Source organism: Leucoraja erinacea, chromosome 19, assembly GCF_028641065.1.
Source record: "Leucoraja erinacea ecotype New England chromosome 19, Leri_hhj_1, whole genome shotgun sequence".
Taxonomy (NCBI): Eukaryota; Metazoa; Chordata; class Chondrichthyes; order Rajiformes; family Rajidae; genus Leucoraja; species Leucoraja erinaceus.
In genome coordinates, this window is record NC_073395.1 from 17,216,970 (window position 1) to 17,236,018 (window position 19,049).

The window sequence follows — 19,049 nt, forward strand, 5'->3', positions numbered from 1 at the left end:
TTAAATTATCATTGGCTTGTAGCGATACTCAAAAAATGATCAGAATATCAAATAACGTGGTATTCCAGAAAGTGTTCGTACAATCCCTCTGGTACAAGATAAGTCAAGGAAAACTCTTCATATTATCACAGCAGTAACACATAGTAAATAGTCAGAGCGAAACACTGACCTCAGCACTATGGGTGGCACAAAGGCATAGCAGGTAGAGCTGCCCACACAATGATAGAGACTCTGGTTCGATCCTGGCCTCAGGCACTGTCCGTGTGGAGCTTGGATAGTCTGCCCGAGACACGTGGGCTTTCTCTCACATGTGTGGGTTGGTCGTTAAGTGGCTGCTGTGAATTGTGTAGGCGATTTGTAGACTCTGGGGGGAGTTGATGACAAGAAAAATGGGATTAGCAAATGTAGCATTAGCATAAAGGGGTTGGTTGGCATGGGCTGATTGGGCCTAAGGGCCTGTCTTTCTGTTGATTCTCTCTACAATTCTGAATGTTCATATTGTGATTGCAGTCCCTCTAACACGTAGCGGCCAGCAGAGATACTCAGACCAAATGTTGGTGCTGTGCTTATAGCATTACTGACTGGAAGAAGAGCAAATGATCATAATAAGATTATCATTTCATTTCTCCCAAACTCCGATGATAAATATGATGATGAAACAGAGTTTCAAAATGAAACTGTAAAATTAGATCAGTGACAAATATTAGGTATAGAACATATTAGAGGGTATAAAAATGCTGGGGCAAGTTTCAAAAGAATGCAATATTATTGATGATTGATAAGATACATCAAAAGGAACCCAACAAAAGAATAAGGATTTAAACGTTTAAGAACCACTGTGGTCAATTAGGGACAAATAAAGTATTGTGCAGAGATAAGGCATGACAAAGATTAGTGAATGAACACTTCAATGGAGATCATCGTGAAGCTGGCATCTTCTTCTTGCATATGACGTGCACAGCCTAAAGTTGTAGGATAACTTGTTCTATTTGATCATATTTGATTGTGCACGCCAGGTTGATTGCATTTGTCGAAACAGGGCGGACCACGTGAAGGTTGCAATCTCCTACCTCGGAAGCTGCAAGGAAATCTGATCACAGCCTTTGTCCTCCTTGGATATGGGGTCAAGAGGTGTGGGGTTCTACCTGGCCCCTGTGTTTCAAAGGATGTGCCTGGCCCAGATGCTGCTCAATGTGCGAGTCAGCTGGACAATGACACACCATCTGTAATTTGTGGAAAGGTCCTTCCAGACCAACACCGTTGACCACACGTCCATCAGGCAGTGGTCAGCACGGAACATCCTGCAGGCAATGCAGGGAAAGGATGGTTCCTGTGGCGTAGTTCCCTGAACAGACTGCCCAGCGCGTCTGGAGAATCGCCTCATCATCAGAACTCACCAACAAGCACCAAGACCAGGCTTGGCTGGTGGTGAGTGGGGCAGGCCCCCACAATCAGATCCTTACTGCACCAGAATCTTACTACTAGTGTACGTGGTCCTCGAGACAGCTGCTATGGAGAGGAGACGGTTGCCTACCCCTTTGCTGAGTATGGATTTGCTAAGAGAGTCCGGAGAAGGTTGCAAGGGTCCCCATCACAGTTTATCCTGAACAGCCCCATCGCAGAGGACTCACAGATTTATCTGTTCCCAGGGACACTTCAGTGATTGTCGTCGTGCTGCTGCAAAGTCATCAACTCGGTGAAAGACGCTTTTTGTTCGGCCCGAACCATGTTGATCTCCCGGTAAAGTGAAATGTCCGTCAGGGAATGTTGCCGACTGGCCCGCTCCAGACTGCAGGAGTACGTGCTGAGGGATGCACTGAAGCTCGGCGCGGGAGCAGCGCAATCTAGGTTTCTTCCGCTGCTGGACATAGGGGGCAAGTATGGTGGAGACGCCCCTCAAGAGAGGGAAGGGCTATCACCTTAGGGGTCACATGAGTGGCACGGTTGCCTGGTATAATTATGGCTCTTGGCAATAATTCCAAATACAACACTAATGAATGCATGTACAGCTGTGGAGAATGTCGGAGGAATTTTGTACAGTTCTTGTTTTGTACATATTTTTTATCCTGAATAAAGTATATTTTGATTTTTTTTTTTTAAGTTGCTGCCAACAATTGGAAGACTGCAAATGTTACACTCCATCACAAAAAGGGCAGTGGGTAAACCACGGCAATCAATTAAAAGACCGTGATGTGTACGTTACCAGAGATACTTGTCAAAAGCGGGAAAAAAAACATGTTAATAAAAGGGTAATCTACATGTATTTGTTGGGTAACCAGAAAGCAGAAACAGATGACATGGAAAGAATGTACTGTTGAGGTTCAAGAGTGTTGGAAATATCTCAGGCTCAGGAGGAGCAATGTATGTTCATGTCCAGTCATCAGTCAAATGCCCTGCTCTGAGGTTACATACACGGCCACAGCTGGGGTTAAAGTTGAGTCAGGTTGTCCATTGCGAGCACTGATGTCTCAGTGTTTTTACTTGGGCGATATGGGCAGGTAGAGAAGGGTATACATCCAGAAGACGGAGGAGCAAAGTAGGGTGAAGGGCGCAACAGATGCTTAGGTATAAGATTTAGATTTTGTCGAGTTGGAGGAATGGTGTGGTTTTGCCGAAGGCATGGGTTAGTGCTGTCAGGAGGAAGCGGGAAAGAGGGAACAAAAAAGGTGAGCAAGAAAGCGAGAGAACCACTGGCATTCTTTGGGGATAACAAAAAATGTCCATTTACCTGGCACAAAGTTGTTACTCTGCTGTGACTTGCTGCAAATAGGAAATGTATGACCGGCAGGAGAGAAGATCTTGCACATACATTTATGGCTCTCAGTATGGCTGGAGTTTATGGGAGCAGTATCTATGGCTTAAGTTGGTTCACAAATGTCAAGGTATCTAAAACCCACCTAAACTAATGTTAGAAATCTAGGATCATAGCTCTCATAGGGTTGGAGGATTGCAGGAATTTGTTAAACATTCTCAGGCTGCATCTTACATAGACCTTAAGTTTGGTAACATTTTTCAAAAGCACTTTACAGATCAAAAATGTTCAACAAATGTTATAGAATGATGATGAATGAGTGGTAATGAGAAAATAAATGCATATTAGAAACTATCCACTTCAGAAGGGATTAAATCTATTCATTTCACCCATTAAATCACCTATTATTTTCCAGATGAATCTGATGATGCCAGAATGTAAAGAAGGCAGATATGGGAGCAGCTTCTGAATGACCAAGTTAACGGTGGTGGGGTATGCTCAATAAGTATATTTCCAAAACAATACTTAGAACTGTGAGACCCAAGAGACTGCAGATGCTGGAATCTTGAATGAAACAATGTGATGGAGGAACTCAGCAGGTCAGACAGCATCTGGGAAAGGAATAGATAGGTGATGTTTCTGGTCTGGACTCGTCTTCAGAACTGTGTGAACAGCTGGCTGTACTTAGCAGCTGCAGTGATGATGAAATTGGCACGAATGCACAGTGAAACAGTCAGCAGCTTCTGGAGTATACACTAGAAGTCCAGAAGTGGCAGATTGCCAGCCCACTTCCGTTTGTTCAGTTGGTTTTGCAGACTTCCCCATCGTGGCCTCCTGAAACCAGCGAAATGACAAGAAACAGATACCGACGATATACTCTTGATGCTAAAGCCCCTGGAATTGATATTTGTGCAACTTTTAAATAGATGTAGTCAGCAAGGTTTGCTTCCTGGCTCTGAGAAATGACCAATTCCCTACATGTGGACTGTAAATCCATTTCATAAATAAACAAAAATACTTTTATTAGCTTCAGTTCCACAATATTTGTGTAAGTATTTATTTGTATTTTAATTTGTAGCTCAATTTTATGTACAATATACTTTATTTCTCACTCAATAAAAATGCCTGGTACAAATTGTACTTATTTCCAGGATTATAGTCCGTGAGAATTCTTCAACTTGATTGACTGCTCAGGGATACTTCCTAACCCGCTGGGTTACTCCAGCTTTGCGTCTTTTTTTGTTTCTCTTCAGCAAGGCAAAAATCTATCCAATAAAATTGAGTAGCCTTTGAGGGAGGCCTTTGCAGACTGGAGTATGTATATTGCCACTTAAAAACTGACCTCGTGCACAATATTTCATATGGTTTTCCAGTTCCTTCACCTAATTTTAAGATATTATGTTGATATAATAAATGTTATAGATTAGCAGGCAATTATTCAAAAAAGTAAAAAGCCATAGATAGATTCAGAAAGCTGGGGTAACTCATCGGGACAGGCAGCATCTCTGGAGAGAAGGAATGGGTGACGTTTCGGGTTGAGACCCTTCTTCAGACAAGGTGGCCCAGCTAACTTGTGCTATTGCAATATTGTTTTAAGTTTGGTGTAAATTGTTAGATTGTTTCTATTCTTGCTGTCAACTCCAAGCTCATGGCTGAATTATTCAGCCCAGCCATTCAGCTCGAAGAGGCTGACAGCAGCAAGCTTTGAATTTCTTTGGACCGAGCCAAAACTCTCACAAGTTCACCAAAGATTCCATTCTTGTTTGAGCAGCTGGTCTTGTTTGCTTTGAATTGTTCTCACTGCTTTAAAAAAAATGTTAGACTCTAAACATGGTCTCCTCTTCCCCCCTCCCTCCCCCAAATTGTGCTGAAACAAGAGATAGTGAGGCTGTGAATTGGTAATGCCAGGATTTGATGCATTTATCCCATTTGATGCATTTATCCCATCCTTCGGAATCTGCAAGCGAGACCTTGCGGTGAGGCAGACTGGAAAAAGGCATTGGAAAAATGACCACACCCGAAAATCCTTGCATGATCTCATCTGTTGGCCAACATCTGAGGTCAGCTACAATAACCCAGCTCTATATAATGATCTGCTTTTGATTGTGGTTTCATGGTGTATACAACTGGATTCTACATGCTGTACACTGCTGTCCAGGACTCTGCAGAGTGTATTTTATTTCTCCTTTTATTAACTAAGCTATCTGTCCATTTCTGCCACTGGCAAAGATACCCAATGCACACTGGGAGCTTGTACAATATTTTCCTATAGCTCCTCACTTCCCCATGCGAATGGCCAGGAAGAAGTCTTCCATCCTCCACCATGATCATAAGTATTAGCACAAGGCACTGCCTTAATCATCAATTGTGATGCATCAATTATCAAAGATCTGCACCATCCGAGCCTTCCTCACCTCCCTGAGGTAGAAGGTACAGCAGCCTTGAGACAACTAGGATCAGGAACCAGCTACTTTACCACAACCATCCAGCTCTTGAACTGACTGCACAACCCCAAGTAATGGAACACAACAGACCATCTCTTACATCTTTTGTAATTGAGTATTTTTGTGCTCAAGTCTTGTTTTTTTGCACCTTTTTCTTTTATCCATATTTGAAGAATTGGTGTGATTTATGTATAATTATTGTTTCTGTGCTGTCCAAGTCCATGTGCCTACGATGCCGCTGCAAGCACGATCTTCATTGTATCTGCACCTCACCATACCAGTGCATATGACAAAAAACGTGACTTGACCCGACTCCTTTGGGACTGAATGCAACACAATGTCCAATGTAGACAGCCTTGTACTTCCCAGATATTAAGGTAAGGTTCTCCTCTACATATTTGGACCACAATTTCAAAGGGAAAGCCTGCTTTATCTCTTTGTAAACCAGAAGTGATTTGTAATTTCAACATTGACGGGCAGGCAGGGACAATGTGGTTGCAATTGAACCAGGCACCTTCCTCCTCTGTATGAAAGTAGAAAATATTACAGTAAATATTTCGGAAGGCGATTGGGGTGGTGGTGGGAGAAATAAAGGGAGATTTTGAAATTAGTGGGATTGTAATATATTCAACCCAGCACCACCAATTTGCAAAGCCCACACCAGCATAGAATATTCGTTTTGAATCAATTGTGGTTCATGTTTTCTGGGAAGTGGTTGGGAGATTATCTTCAGTGTTAATTTTTTTTTTCATCTTGTTCTTTAAACAGGAAGAGCATTGTGAACAGACCAAGCAAACCCCGAACAATCTCTTTGAATTCGTTTATCAAAGGGGAAAAGACATCACACAATGCACTGTTAACTGATGTGTTGTGTCTCAGGCAAACACTTCAGCTTTGTTATCTGCTGGCCTTATTGTGAATGCTCCATGTTGAACAGACTATCTCCTCTGAAGCATTGTCAATTACACACCTGTAAGCAGTAAATCAACCTTGTTTGCCTGGACTGGGCTTATTACTTGGCTTTACAGTAGCCCAATCTGAAGAGGCTGTCCTTTTAAAGGGACAAGCACCTTGTTAATCAAAGCCATCGTCACAATTGTCCAAAAGCAGCCATTCCCCTTTCTCGAGGTATTTAATTTCTCCTTCAAAACTTTATGCACTCAACTGAACTAGAATTTAACATCAAAATTGAGTCAATTATATAAAGTGATATGGTATAGGAAGTTCAAGAGAGGGACAAGATTGATGTGAATTCCCAAAGATTCTTATCAGAATTGTGTTCCCTGCATTCACTAACCGATAGGTTCCCCCTTCATATTGCTATATTTGACCTTTAAATTTGATATATAACATTAAATTTAGCCATTATAAGTGTAAGTACCAGATAACAAAATTTAAAAAATGAAGATCAAATGTGAGTTTACCTCAAGTCAAGTTAAGTCAGATGTATTCGTCACGAGCACATAAAGTGCAGTGAAATGAATTTGCCAGCAGCGGTACAATTTAAAAAAAAACAAAAGAAAAACACACAATACACAATAAAAAATTGAACATAAACATCCACCACAGCTTTCATCACGGTAGGCACAAAGTTTGGTCAGTCCTCCGCCATTTGCCCCCATGGTCGGGACCATAACCCTCCGCAGTCGTCGCTGCGGGCGGCCAGATGAGCAGACAAGTCCGGAATCGGTGCTTCCCTACCGGAGACCGCGGCTTCAAGATGGTGTAGGCCGCAGGCCGGCTGTCGGAGATCTAAAGTCCCCGTCACGCCGCAGCCAGAAGCATCACACTCGATTTATCATCAAGTATTCCTACCATCTTGGCTGTGGCCTCTTCTCGCTGCTACCATTGGGCAGGAGGTACAGAAGCCTGAAATCTTGCATCACCAGGTTCAGGAACAGCTGTGTTGCTACAACCATCTGAATCTTGAACCAACACGCACAGCCCTGATTCTACCCTGGTAATGGAACACTGCACTACCATGGAATAAAAAGGAACTGCAGATGCTGGTTTATACCAAAGATAGATACAAAAAGCTGGATTAAGCCAGCAGGTCAGTCAGCACCCCTACAGAAAATGGATAGGAGACATTTCAGATGGGAACCGAAAAGATAGGAGCCTGGTCAGGTGGCTGGTGTTTCAGTGGAAGAGCAATTTGGGGATAGTAATCACAAGTCTATCATTTTAAGATTGTTTTGAATAGGGAGAAGGCTGGACCTTGTGGGAAGGTGGAAAATTTGAGTAAAGTGAACTACAATGTTAGGCAGAGCTTATGCACTAGGAACAATTGTCCATGGCCAAGTCCACATCTGACATGTGGGAGTTGTTTAAAGAGGAGTTGATTGATGTTCAGCACCATGTAATATTCCAGTAAGGAGGAAGGATAAGAATGGCAAAGTAAGGGAACCTTGGATAACCAAGGAAGTTGTAAATTTGATTATAAAGAAAAAAGGAGGCATATGCAAGGTTTCAGAGGTTGGAATCTGACGGATTGGTTAGTAGGTTTGCAGATGACACCTAGATTGCTGGGGTTACGGATGATTTTGAATAATGAATGATTTCTCTTGGCAGAGCAGATACTGGGATTATCTACTTGGAAGTTAAATGTTAGACTATTCATCCCCAGCTGTTTTCCTTGGGAGAGGGTATATTGTGAAGGAGATGTTTGCTACAAGTATATTTGATGTTGCAAATGGAATTTAAGGAAGACAGCATGGGGGCAGGGTCACCTAGAGATACCCATGAGTGCCCAACCATTGTAAATGAATAACTACTGTAGGGATGCTATCAACAGGAGAACAGATTTTGCAAACTCTGGTCATCTTGATTGGGTTATTAATGAGTTAAACTGAAAAGCCAGAACATTGCTCAAATCTAGTCACCGTGTCACTTAACGATAGACATGTGTACAAAACTGCCTGTACTTGAAGAACCATTCTTTTTGTGAGAATTGCTTTAGAAAGCCGAGGGCTTGATCGAGTGCCACAAAGCAATTCTTCCTCATGGCTGAGTGCGATACACCAGGTATGAATCTTCCTTGCAGGTTTGTCTACCAGTGCTGTTCGAGGAATCTATTGCCAGGTTAATGAAACATGTGGCTTTCAACACGAGGGTTTAAGAGGGACGCAGTAATTAGTTGGGTAGCTGTGAAAAAGTTTGGCATGCCTACCCCTTTCTGCTTTTATCGCTCAATTTTCCTGAGAGATTTTGGACCACCAGCTGGTAACTTACTTGCTCTGAGGCAAGGTGCTGGCCTCAAGCCAGTGACTTGTGGCCAGCAGCCAACGTGCAGAACCACAAAGCAAATATTGTGCTCAAAGTGAATTGCACAGTGGATGATGTGGCCAATAAAGCTCATGCCTCAGTGTTTCAGACTAAAGTCAGAGCTAATACTGCTCATCTAGCGGGCAGACTGGGGTACTTAAGCAAAGTAGACCTGTGAGGTTATTAAAGGCCTTGTGATCTAATGACTGAGGCCATGAGCCAATAATTATCTGCTGAAGACTTGGCCAATTGTGTTGCGTTGAACTCATTTACAGATGCATTTGCCCAAATGTTCCTCTCCAGCCCCTTTCCATTGGTTAATATCGACGGCAACTGGCAGAGTTGTCCCTGGCCCAGTGCCCATTCCCTGCCAGGTCAGGACCATTCAACGAGCCTGGAAAGAGGAGTTACTGTGAATCGATGAGACGGGTGGATCTGCCGGTTACAGTGGGCATCCATCTACTGACATTGCTGCTCCGCTGGTTGTTCTCGTTGGAAACGAGCAAAGCATTGGCTCCAAAACAAGCACAAAATATATAATAATAATACATAATAAATACAGCTAATTAACAAGCAACATGTTTCAAGTAATATTTCAATCCAGCATCAGTCAGAATGAATTAAAATGTGTGTGTTCAGTGCAGGATGGTGTAGAACCAAATTCGTGCAGGAACGATGGTGTAGAACCAAATTCGTACAAGTACCCTCCTCTCCTACTGCACAGTGATCTGAATCTGAATCTCTCCTACTGCACAGTGTGAAAGCTCAGTGTATTCAATGGTGACATATAGCTAGTTTGGTGATATACAGACACAAGCTTAACTGACAGATCAACACTGGTTTCTCAGCTGCCTGTACAATTCGGGCTGAAATTGCACCGCACCTTGCTTCCCTGGCAAACAATGTCATGTAATGTTTCAGTCCGAAGAAGGGCCCATTCCTCTTTGGCGTAAACCAGCATCTGCAGTTCCTTCCTACGTACAATGTAATAGAAGGCTTATTTGTCAGTCAGCAGGCACCCTTTCCCTGCAATGTGCTGAGGTATCACTAACGGGAAAGGCAACTCCACAAATGCACGCAGACAACTACTGGAGAACAACCTGCATTTATGTAGATATTCAACACTGAAAATATTAACAAAAAGGTAATGCATGGTATCCAATAAAATTTATTTTCAGAACACGACCTCTGGTTCTAGACGCCCCAGATAGGGAAAAGATCATCCCAGAATCTACCTATCAAGGCCCATAGATTGTACATATGTTTCAACAAGATCTCCCATTCTTCTCAACACAAGGAAATGTGTGTTCCCATAATCTCCCCCAAAGACAATGAAGCTGCCATCTCAGGATTCAACCCTGTAAACCATTATGGCATTTCCTCTAGAGATTCAGATTCAGATTCAATTTTAATGCATTGTCAGTATACAGATACAGAGACAACGAAATGCACCTTTAGCATCTCCACTGGAAAGCGACATAGCAAATGATTTGGGGCAACATAACTTGTAAAATCAAATCCTTTGGCAGGGGGGGGGGGGGGGGGGGGGGGAATGCAGGGGTTTGATGGTTTTGAATGGCAGTCATTGCTAGGTACGTTGTTGAGTAGCAGTGACATATCCCGCCATAAAGAACTGTCTCGAACTGCAGATTCGGCAAGTAATCAGAAAAGAGACCTGTAGCGCCTCCCGGATGGTAGGAGGGTAGACAGGTCTTGCTTGGGATGAGAGCTGTCCTTGGCGATGCTGAGCGTACATCCGTTGTACAACGCTTGCTTCTGGACCTACGCAAATGGAAGGTGGCTGAGGAACCGGTTGATGTTCACTATTGGGCTCATCAAATGATAAATCCTCTATCACAGAAACAAACCTTTCTAATACCAAACATGAAATCCCACCAAATAATTGGGAAACCAGTCCCTACTTGTAAAATCTATCCATCTACAACTTTGCATTACTTGCTTGGGCAGGGAATGCAGAAAATCAGCGTTTGCAACTCGACCGCCTTTTTTAAATGGAGCAAATTGTATAGTTTGTGAGTGTCTCCTGGCAGCGAATTTCATATCCTCGTACATAGTAACCACAGTCAACTGCAAATAGGTGCAACAAGTAGGCCATTCGGCCCTTCGAGCCTGTGTTAGCCATTTATTGTATGGAAGATCATCCAACTCAGTAGAGTACCTGCCTTCTTCCTGGAATGCCCCTGAGCCCAAGGGCGAGATCTAACTCCCTGGTAAATATAGCCAATGAACAGGCCTCAACTACCCTCTGTGGCAGAGAGTTCCAGAGATTCACCACTCTCAAAAAAAAAGTTCTTCTCATCTCGGTTTCAAGGATTTCACTATCCTTTGTGATTATCCTGGAAAACCCTCACATCAGGAACAATCTTCCTGCATGTTTTTATTCACCCCCTTGTAGATTTGGAGTTTCTATGGTGGGAAAGCTAGTCTGTGTGATGGACTGGGCTACATCTACAACTTTGCAATTACTTGCATTCTTGGGCAGCGCCGTTCCCAAACCCAGCTGATGCAACTCGACCGCCTGCTTTCTATGGTGCATCTGTAGAAGTTTGCAAGAGTCACTGGAGATGGACTGAATTTCCTCCGGTCTCCTAAGGAAGTAGAGGCATCAATGTGCCTTCTTGGCTGTCACGTCCATATGATGGGTCACAACATTTCATTGGTCATATTAACACCAAGGAACTTGAAGCTCTAAACCATTTCCACATCTACATCACTGATGCCGACTACTCCATTGGTGCAGGCTTGTTTTAGTTATCTGCCACAAATGCCCCTCACGCAAGCAGTGCATGTTCAATCAGGATGCACCATCTTGGTAATGACTGAAGATTACAGCAAGATGCTTTGTTTTTGCAGCTGGATGAGCTCCAGTTACTACATCAATAGGTAATCATCCGAGATTAGTTGGAGGTCAATATGTAGCAGTTTATGGCCTCACTCCACTGCCCTGATACCACATTACATTTAATTTATTCGAGTTGTTGTGCATTGATTGAACACAATAGCATTTGAGGCTGCAGAGACTCCCAAATCTTAAACTTTGTCCCAGCTATTTCAAGTACGTAATTCTTCCAACAAAACAGTGTGTTTTGTTTAGTTTAGAGATGAAGCATGGAAATCAGGCCATTCGGCCCACCCAGTCCATACCACTGCTTACTTGTCCAGTGTCCTACACACTAGGGACAATTTACAGAATCCCATTAACATAAAGCTGCACGTCTTTGGAAAGTGGGAGGACACCCGAGCACCCCGAGGAATCGCATGCGGTCGCATGGAGAATGTACAAACTCCACACAGACAGCACCGATGGTCAAGTTTGAACCTGCGTCTCTGGCGCTGTAAGCCAGCATCTCTACTGTTATGCCACTGTGCCAAAGGCACTCAGTACTTTTCCCCTGATCTGCAAATTGCAATTGCCTACAATAAATGTTATTTGCCATCAGATCATCCAACCAACACCCCCAGAAAATCAGAATCAGAAAGGAATGCTTTGTAACAAACATGACAATTATCCCCTCTGCACTTAACTTGTAGTGGGTGTAAAAGCAGAGTGTCCAACTCACTGGTATTGAGGCCCACGCATGATATTCACACTCCACAGTGAAGGAAAGATTTTCTGACATCCTCTCCACAGCGAAACGTTGTGTGTAAGTGCAGCTTGTGTAAAGAGAACTTACCTGACCAGACACGTTACTGGCTGCTTGTTACCAATAACTTAGTTGCCCGATGTGGAGGAGGGTAGGAGCGAGGGATGGTGCAGAATGATGATTCACAACCCCACCTCTTCTCCTCCTGCTGTTGAGTGAGAACATCTTCGGATCATCAAAGGTTAAAATACCGGAACATCTTTGGTCTCCCTGTGCGCTGATCTGATTCAGTTTGGAATGCAAACAATGCATCAGTTCCTGAGCCAGCACTTGTAGTTATCTCTGACTGTCTGCAGCTCTACATGTCAGCTTCTGCTAGGAAGCGTCAGGGTATTTTAGAGATTGTATTCCAATCTTGGTTATGTCGTGGGTATTTTTTTTTTCGGGAGGGGGGAATTAATTTGCCAGAAATAGTGGGTTGGGACTGAAGTAGTGGTAAGCAACCTACAAGTCAGGGGTAGAATGAGGTGAACTGCAGAGTACAATTTTCCCTAGTAATGACATTACTGAATGCAGTGTACATTATTCCTGCAGTTACGGTGCTGTGATTCGGATGACTGGGGCTGGGACTGGTATACTGTACTCTCTGCTCTTATCTCTAAAGCAGACCCAAGAAAATGATACAGGGGATAGAAGAGCCCAGCGTGGTGATTTAGAGCTGGCTCATGGACTAAAATAGTTTTTTTTTTTTTTTTAAAAAGCAAACCATAACAGACTTTTAAAAACCTTCATGCTTCCTTTAACAATGTTACTTTACAAACCACAGGGGTTTGATATCAAGAATGTCAGTAGACAAACTGTAGTAGCCCTTGTCAAAGTCTGCAATATCTTCCTGTGTAATGGCACACAATATGTCGAGTGGGGTATGGAGTGTAGACATCCGGCAATTAAGGGCCTTATAAATATTTACTTGTCTGATTATAGTTTTACAGTTAGATTTTTTAAAACCATGTATTTCTCAGTTGCAAGGAGTAACAGAATGGAACTTATTTACTGCCTCAATCTCACGGCACCCAAGACCAAGACATGATCCCGACCTCATGTGCCAGTGTGCTTGTTCTTTCGGTTGCTGCATGGATTTCCTTTGGATGCCCTGGTTTCATCCAATGTTGCAAAGATGGTGCTGGTGAGTTTACTGTCCACTGCAAATCACCCCGTGGCGCATGTTAGTAGCAGGAACGAAAGAGGAATGAATGGACAAGTGAAAGGGAAAAGGGTGCAGGGATACAAGGAGGGGGGGAATGGGACTGATGGGATTGCTCTCCTGGGAATTTACTGGACTTGAAGGGTTGAATGGGTTCTTTTGTTGGAAATAAGTGGTAAACAAGTTGCCTGTCAGTCCCCAGTTTAAGTAACCAGTTAGAATTAATTAACTGACCCATGGCCATTCAATGTGTGGTGGGAGTTGGTGCCACACCATTCTGCTTTGGAGACAGGAAAGCCACCCATCAGTGACTCAACATGACTCCGGCTGAATATCAGTGCATGAACCCTGCTAGATCTTTAATTCTAGTCCCCGACCCAGCAGTTGATATGATCACAGGCTCAATACTGGATCAATGGCAGACTCAAAGCAGTTCCTTCATGTTCATGCCAGATCAGACCATAGTTACGACCTTAGTTCAGTCAATTCCTGTGGCACATAACTGATTAAAAAAAAAAAAGAACAATGTAATAACTTCCTTGTGTTTGAAAGCTTTTTAGTCAAAAGCGAAAGCAGTTTTTCAGTGTAGCACCAGACAAATCCAAACAAGTTCCGAATTGCCATGGAAATGCGATACTAAATTTGTATTCCGATGTGCCGAGTCCCCAGCCCATGGTTATGGGTGCTTGAGAACTGGGTCAGAACTCATTCACATTACCACATCACCAGCATTACTGGGTAGAGTGATGCAAGGACCAGTTCCTGACTTACAGAATGCAGGCGGCAATGCAGTGCAACTCCTGCGTAGGAAGCACAAAAGAAAATATTGGTGACCAACCTCAGCAGCCACTGGTATTTAGAAGAAGGCAAGAACAGCCAAATTCAATTCCCTAAAACCCCACAGGCAACCCTGGAATAAAAGTAGAGCAAATAAACTCTGCTTTCTTCAGTCACTTTAAGCCTAATACGGCAACCTCTCTCTTATTCCAAGATGGTTACTTTAGACTGAAGAAGGGTTCAAACCCAAAATATTGCCAACTACTCCCTCTACAGATGCTGAGTTCCTCCGGCACTTTGTGTTGCTTCAGCCTTAAAAGACAATTATTTTAACATAGGACTCAGTATCTAATTGACCCAGGCCTGACATTGAGGGCAATGGAGATTAGCTGAATTGTGCTCCACCAACAGGAAATCCTTTGTTTTAGAAACTGCAGAGTAGACTTCAAAATTGTTGAAATTGATTAATTTTGTTTGAATTTTGGAATGCAGCATTGCATTCCAGAACATGGCCACAGTCACAAGATAAAGGCAATGCAGCAGGAAGGCAATCCTTCGTCAAGTCTGAAGGCCTTCAGTACCCTTGTGTTTTGCTGTTAGTCTCCAGCCAGTGAGCACCCTCTGATCGTGCCCCAGTCTATCCTTCAAGTGTAAGCCATCAGTTTTATTTTTTCTATGTTTACATAATGTTTAGGACATGATGTCCCTGGGTGGACATGTCGTGGAAGCAGATGTAATGGCAACGTTTAAGAGGCATTCAGGCAAACATGTGAATAGGTAGGGAATGGAGGGATAAAAATCAGGTGTAGGCAAATTTGCAATTTAAGTAGACATCATGCTCAGCAGATCCTGTTCCTGTGCTGTACTGACCATCATAGCCTCAGCCACAAATTAAATAAGGTTTGTTTATGGCAAACAACCTTTGATTAGTCCACACATTACAATGTAGTAGGATCAATAATCTATTTGATAGTTTTGCTGCGCTTGCAACATTTCTGAAGGCTTTTCCAGGTCCACAATACAAGGGAAGCAAATGGCCAACAATCTCATGCCGAACTAGACACCTTTGTGTTTGCTGCTGTCTCTGCTGTCCCCACTTTATGTCCTTTCCACAACTTTTCTGCTCATCGTAATGTGATATCAGCAAATTTAGCGACATATCTTTGGCATCTTCACACAAGCATGCAAGTTAAAGGAGGTTGAGGCTCCTGAACCAATTCCTGTGGTTGTTGTTTGTCACTCATTTTGGAGTAAGACCATGATATCCAGGCTATAGAACTGGAATATGTATGGAGATGGCAGATTGGACCGACCTGGGCTCAAAAGCTCCTTCCATACAGGTGACAGGTGTAGGAATGCTGCAGCATCAGTGGTCCTCAATTTAACATTCTCTTTTTGAAAGTCAGGGATCAGGGCTTGGGACACTTGTTTGACACAGACTCTCACACACCCCTGGCGGCCCATCGCTTTGTCCGCTCCCCTGCCACCTCCTTCTCTTTCCATCACTTTGCCCACTTTCGCATCCTACACACTTTGGGGAAATGTACACGCCAACTAACCTACAAACCTGCACATCCTAGGAATGTGGGAGGAAACCAGAGTACCCATAGAAAACCCACTTGAACACAAGGAGAACACAAACTTTGCACAGACAGCACCTGTAATCAATGATCAAATGCAGGTCTCTGGTGCTGTGAGGCAGCAGCTCTATGACGTCACCAATAAGCCATGTAACTTGGTGCCAGGACAACAACCTCTCCCTCGACATCAGCAAGACAAAAGAGGTTGTGAATCAGTGCACACACCCCAGTATACATCGATGGTGCCAAAGTTCCTGGGAATAAATACCACCAGCAATTTGTCCAGGACCAGCCGTATCGAAGCTGTGGCCAAGGAAGCAGACGGAGGCCTCCATTTCCTTAGAAGGCTTAGGAAGTTCAGCATGTCCACAACAATCCTCACCTACTTCCACAGTTGCAGTGTAGAAAGCATTTAACAGGATGTATCATTGCTTGGTTTGGGAGCAGCTCCATCTAGGACCGCAAGAAATGGCAAGAATTGTGGACATAGCCCAGACCACCACAACTAACCATCCTTCCATTGACTCCATCCACACTTCATGTTGCCTCAGTGAGGCCGCCAGCATAATCAAGGACCATTCACTCCCCGGACATTTCCTCTTCTCCCATCAGGCGAGAGGTATAGCAGTTGGAAAACACACACCTCCAGATTCAGGGGACACTTCTTCCCCCAGCTGTTATTAGGGAACCGAATGGTCCTCACGAACTAGTGTGGCCCTGACCTCCCACCTCATTGGATGCCTTTGAACTATCTTGCAGAGAGGGTGAAAGAAGATACGATAGTGGTATTTATGAGGCTTTTAGACAGGCACATGAATATACAGGAAATGGAGGGATATGGATCATGTACATGGAGATTCATTTAATTTGACATCATGTTCGGCATTGACCATCATGGCCGAAGGGTCTGTTCCTGTGCTGTACTGTTCTTTGTTCCATGTCTGTTTATGTGCCTGCATGTCTGGCAGCTTACTGTTGCACCTCTCCACACCGCCTCTGTTCCTTCACCAAGGCTGCCCCCTGCTGACTGCACTCCTCCTTCTCAAGGGCACAGATTTACAAAAAAACAGGTACAAACAAGGTAAAAGATTTGCTGACTCAGCTTGCAGGAGCCGATCTCCACTTGGCCTCCTGCCTCTTGCCAGAAAGGAAAGCTTTGACTCCAGTCCACAAGGAAAGGCCCCGAAGGAAAAATGCAGCGAATGCTATTCAATCAATCACACTTAAACACTCCCTCCCTGACAACGAAGGGAAGCCCGCCGAAGTGGGACAGGCTGAAGAAAAGGCTGACAACATGTGTGAAGTCAGTGCTACAAAAAGCAATAATTTATTATCCTCCATCCCACAAACTATGCAATTAAATTCAGCCCCCACCAGCCACCTCACGCTGGCTACTTTTAAAATTACCTCAGTGTACGCGAGTAATTTATGACTTCAATTCCAGATGCTCCTTATCTGGAATCAAAAAACAACCCAGCAACATTCCCTGTAGGGCTGTGAATGAATGGACAAAAGATTAACAAACTTTGCAGTCCCACTCACAACCTCGCTTTCCATGCCACACACAAAGAGTGCTAAATTTAAAAAAGAATAACAATCCAAGTATTTTAGTCCCATCCTGTTTGGGATTACTTGCCAGGCAACTTTTTTTTTTTTTAATGTATTAATTGCACAACTCTTGAGTAAATTTACACATTTCAAAAGTTTAAAACCCAGTCTGTCCCCTCATGTTTGCCCTTGACAGTTTCAGGCAATATTTTCCAAAGATACTTTTTACGTTGCAACGCTAAATAGCTTTGCTGATTGTCCCTTCCCTAACCCCAATTCTGCTCCTTCAGCAGAATCTGGACTGCATTAGCTGTTACGTGCAACCAAATCTTTATCAGCACACATCTGAAACATGTATTTGGGTCACATCTTGTGTACATTTTGCTATTTTTAATAGTGTTGAAAATAACTGGACAATACTAAACAGCATTCCTCGAGTAGCCAGCTAGATCGAACATGCACTTAAATGCCGACTCCATTCTTGCAGTCGCACTAAGATTTTGCTGCCCTGGGAATTCACAACATCATTCAGACCTCATTCCCAATCTCCTAGGCCTGTCCATGGAAAGAGAGAGGACACAGTTCAAAAGGTTCTAAATGTTTAAAACTGCATTTACTTAAAAGAAAGGAATCCAGGAGTGCAATGATCCACACACCACAGCTGACCAGTGGTTCCATGGCATGGTCTTGCTGAAAATATAATTGTGGAGCAAAATCGCTTCATTTCCCTGCCAATTGTATGCATGATGAGGTTTGTCATTTATGGCCAGGTTCCTCAGCATTAAATTTGCAATTGACTGGGTCATTAGTTTATCCCAGATCTCCACCCATCTAGACAAGGGGCTTTTGTTCCCACTGCCCCTTCCATCGTAACCCTGTGCTGCACCCACCCCACCCATGCACAACTGCTGTGAATTATTGCCTGCTTATTCTGGTCCTGTACACCACGTGACTTGTTAATGGGGGTGGGGGGGGGGGGGGGGGGGGGGGGGGGGGGCAGGATGTGGTGTGGGGACACTAGCTTATTGACGGGCACTCTGTGCTGCCTCTGCCAAAGGTTTGGATTTGCTGGCTGTCTAGACCTTCAGTACAATGCATCCATGCAAAGCACGGCCCTGTTATCTTTAGTTCTAGTCAGCTTTTACACGCATCTTGGCTTGGGTGCGCACTTCTTGCCCAGCGTGGAAGGAGCGGCCTATCTTAAAGCTCTGGCCATACTTATTCAGATAGCAGAACTATTTAACAGAATGGAGAAGGGAAAAATAAAATAGAATAGAATGCCAAATGGTATTAAAATTGTTTTATTTACAAAGTTAAAGCCGCTGAAAATGAATGAATCTGCCTCAATCTCATGGTTCAAGTTTGAAATTTTAATCCAAGGATTGAGCCTCACTTTTACAAATGAAAACTGAAGCACAAACTTGAAGATTAGTTTATGCTGGTGTCGGAATTGGCACAGACATTTTGGGCCGAAGGGCCTATTGTTGAGTTGTAGTATTCGATGTTCCATGAGAGACCAGATGGGATGGCATAAAAGGATATGGCCCTAGTGTGGGTGAAAGAGTTTAGCATTGGTGGGCAAAATAATTGACACAGCCACATATGACCACACCTCCAGTCCCATGACAGTAACAACACAGGCATCTATCTGATCATGTGGAAAATTGTTCTGCATAAAAAAAGCGGGACAAATATAATCCGGCTAATTAATGCTCAATCAGTTTAGTCCCAAACGTCAGCAACCCAACCAAGATATCAAGAACAGTGCTATTAAATGGCATTTACTCACCAATAATGACTCAGTCAAGTTTGCCAGGATTCACCACCGCCTCACAGTACTACACACCAGAGCTCAATCATTACCTATGGTGCTGT

General features: G+C 43.6%; 1 protein-coding gene across 3 annotated transcripts in view; it reads right to left on the reverse strand.

The window, feature by feature from the left end:
* Window positions 1–19,049, reverse strand: part of LOC129706274 (prickle-like protein 1) — a 108,521-nt gene that overhangs the window by 79,252 nt on the left and 10,220 nt on the right. The window contains exon 2 of one of the 3 annotated variants that reach the window (XM_055650456.1): window positions 170–364. The exons of 1 other annotated variant lie outside the window; for it this stretch is intronic. The gene's annotated coding sequence lies outside the window, so the exon portion shown is untranslated. Of the gene's footprint in view, window positions 1–169; window positions 365–12,041; window positions 12,172–19,049 lie in introns of those variants that run through there. One more of the 3 variants, XM_055650457.1, reaches the window with a different exon arrangement.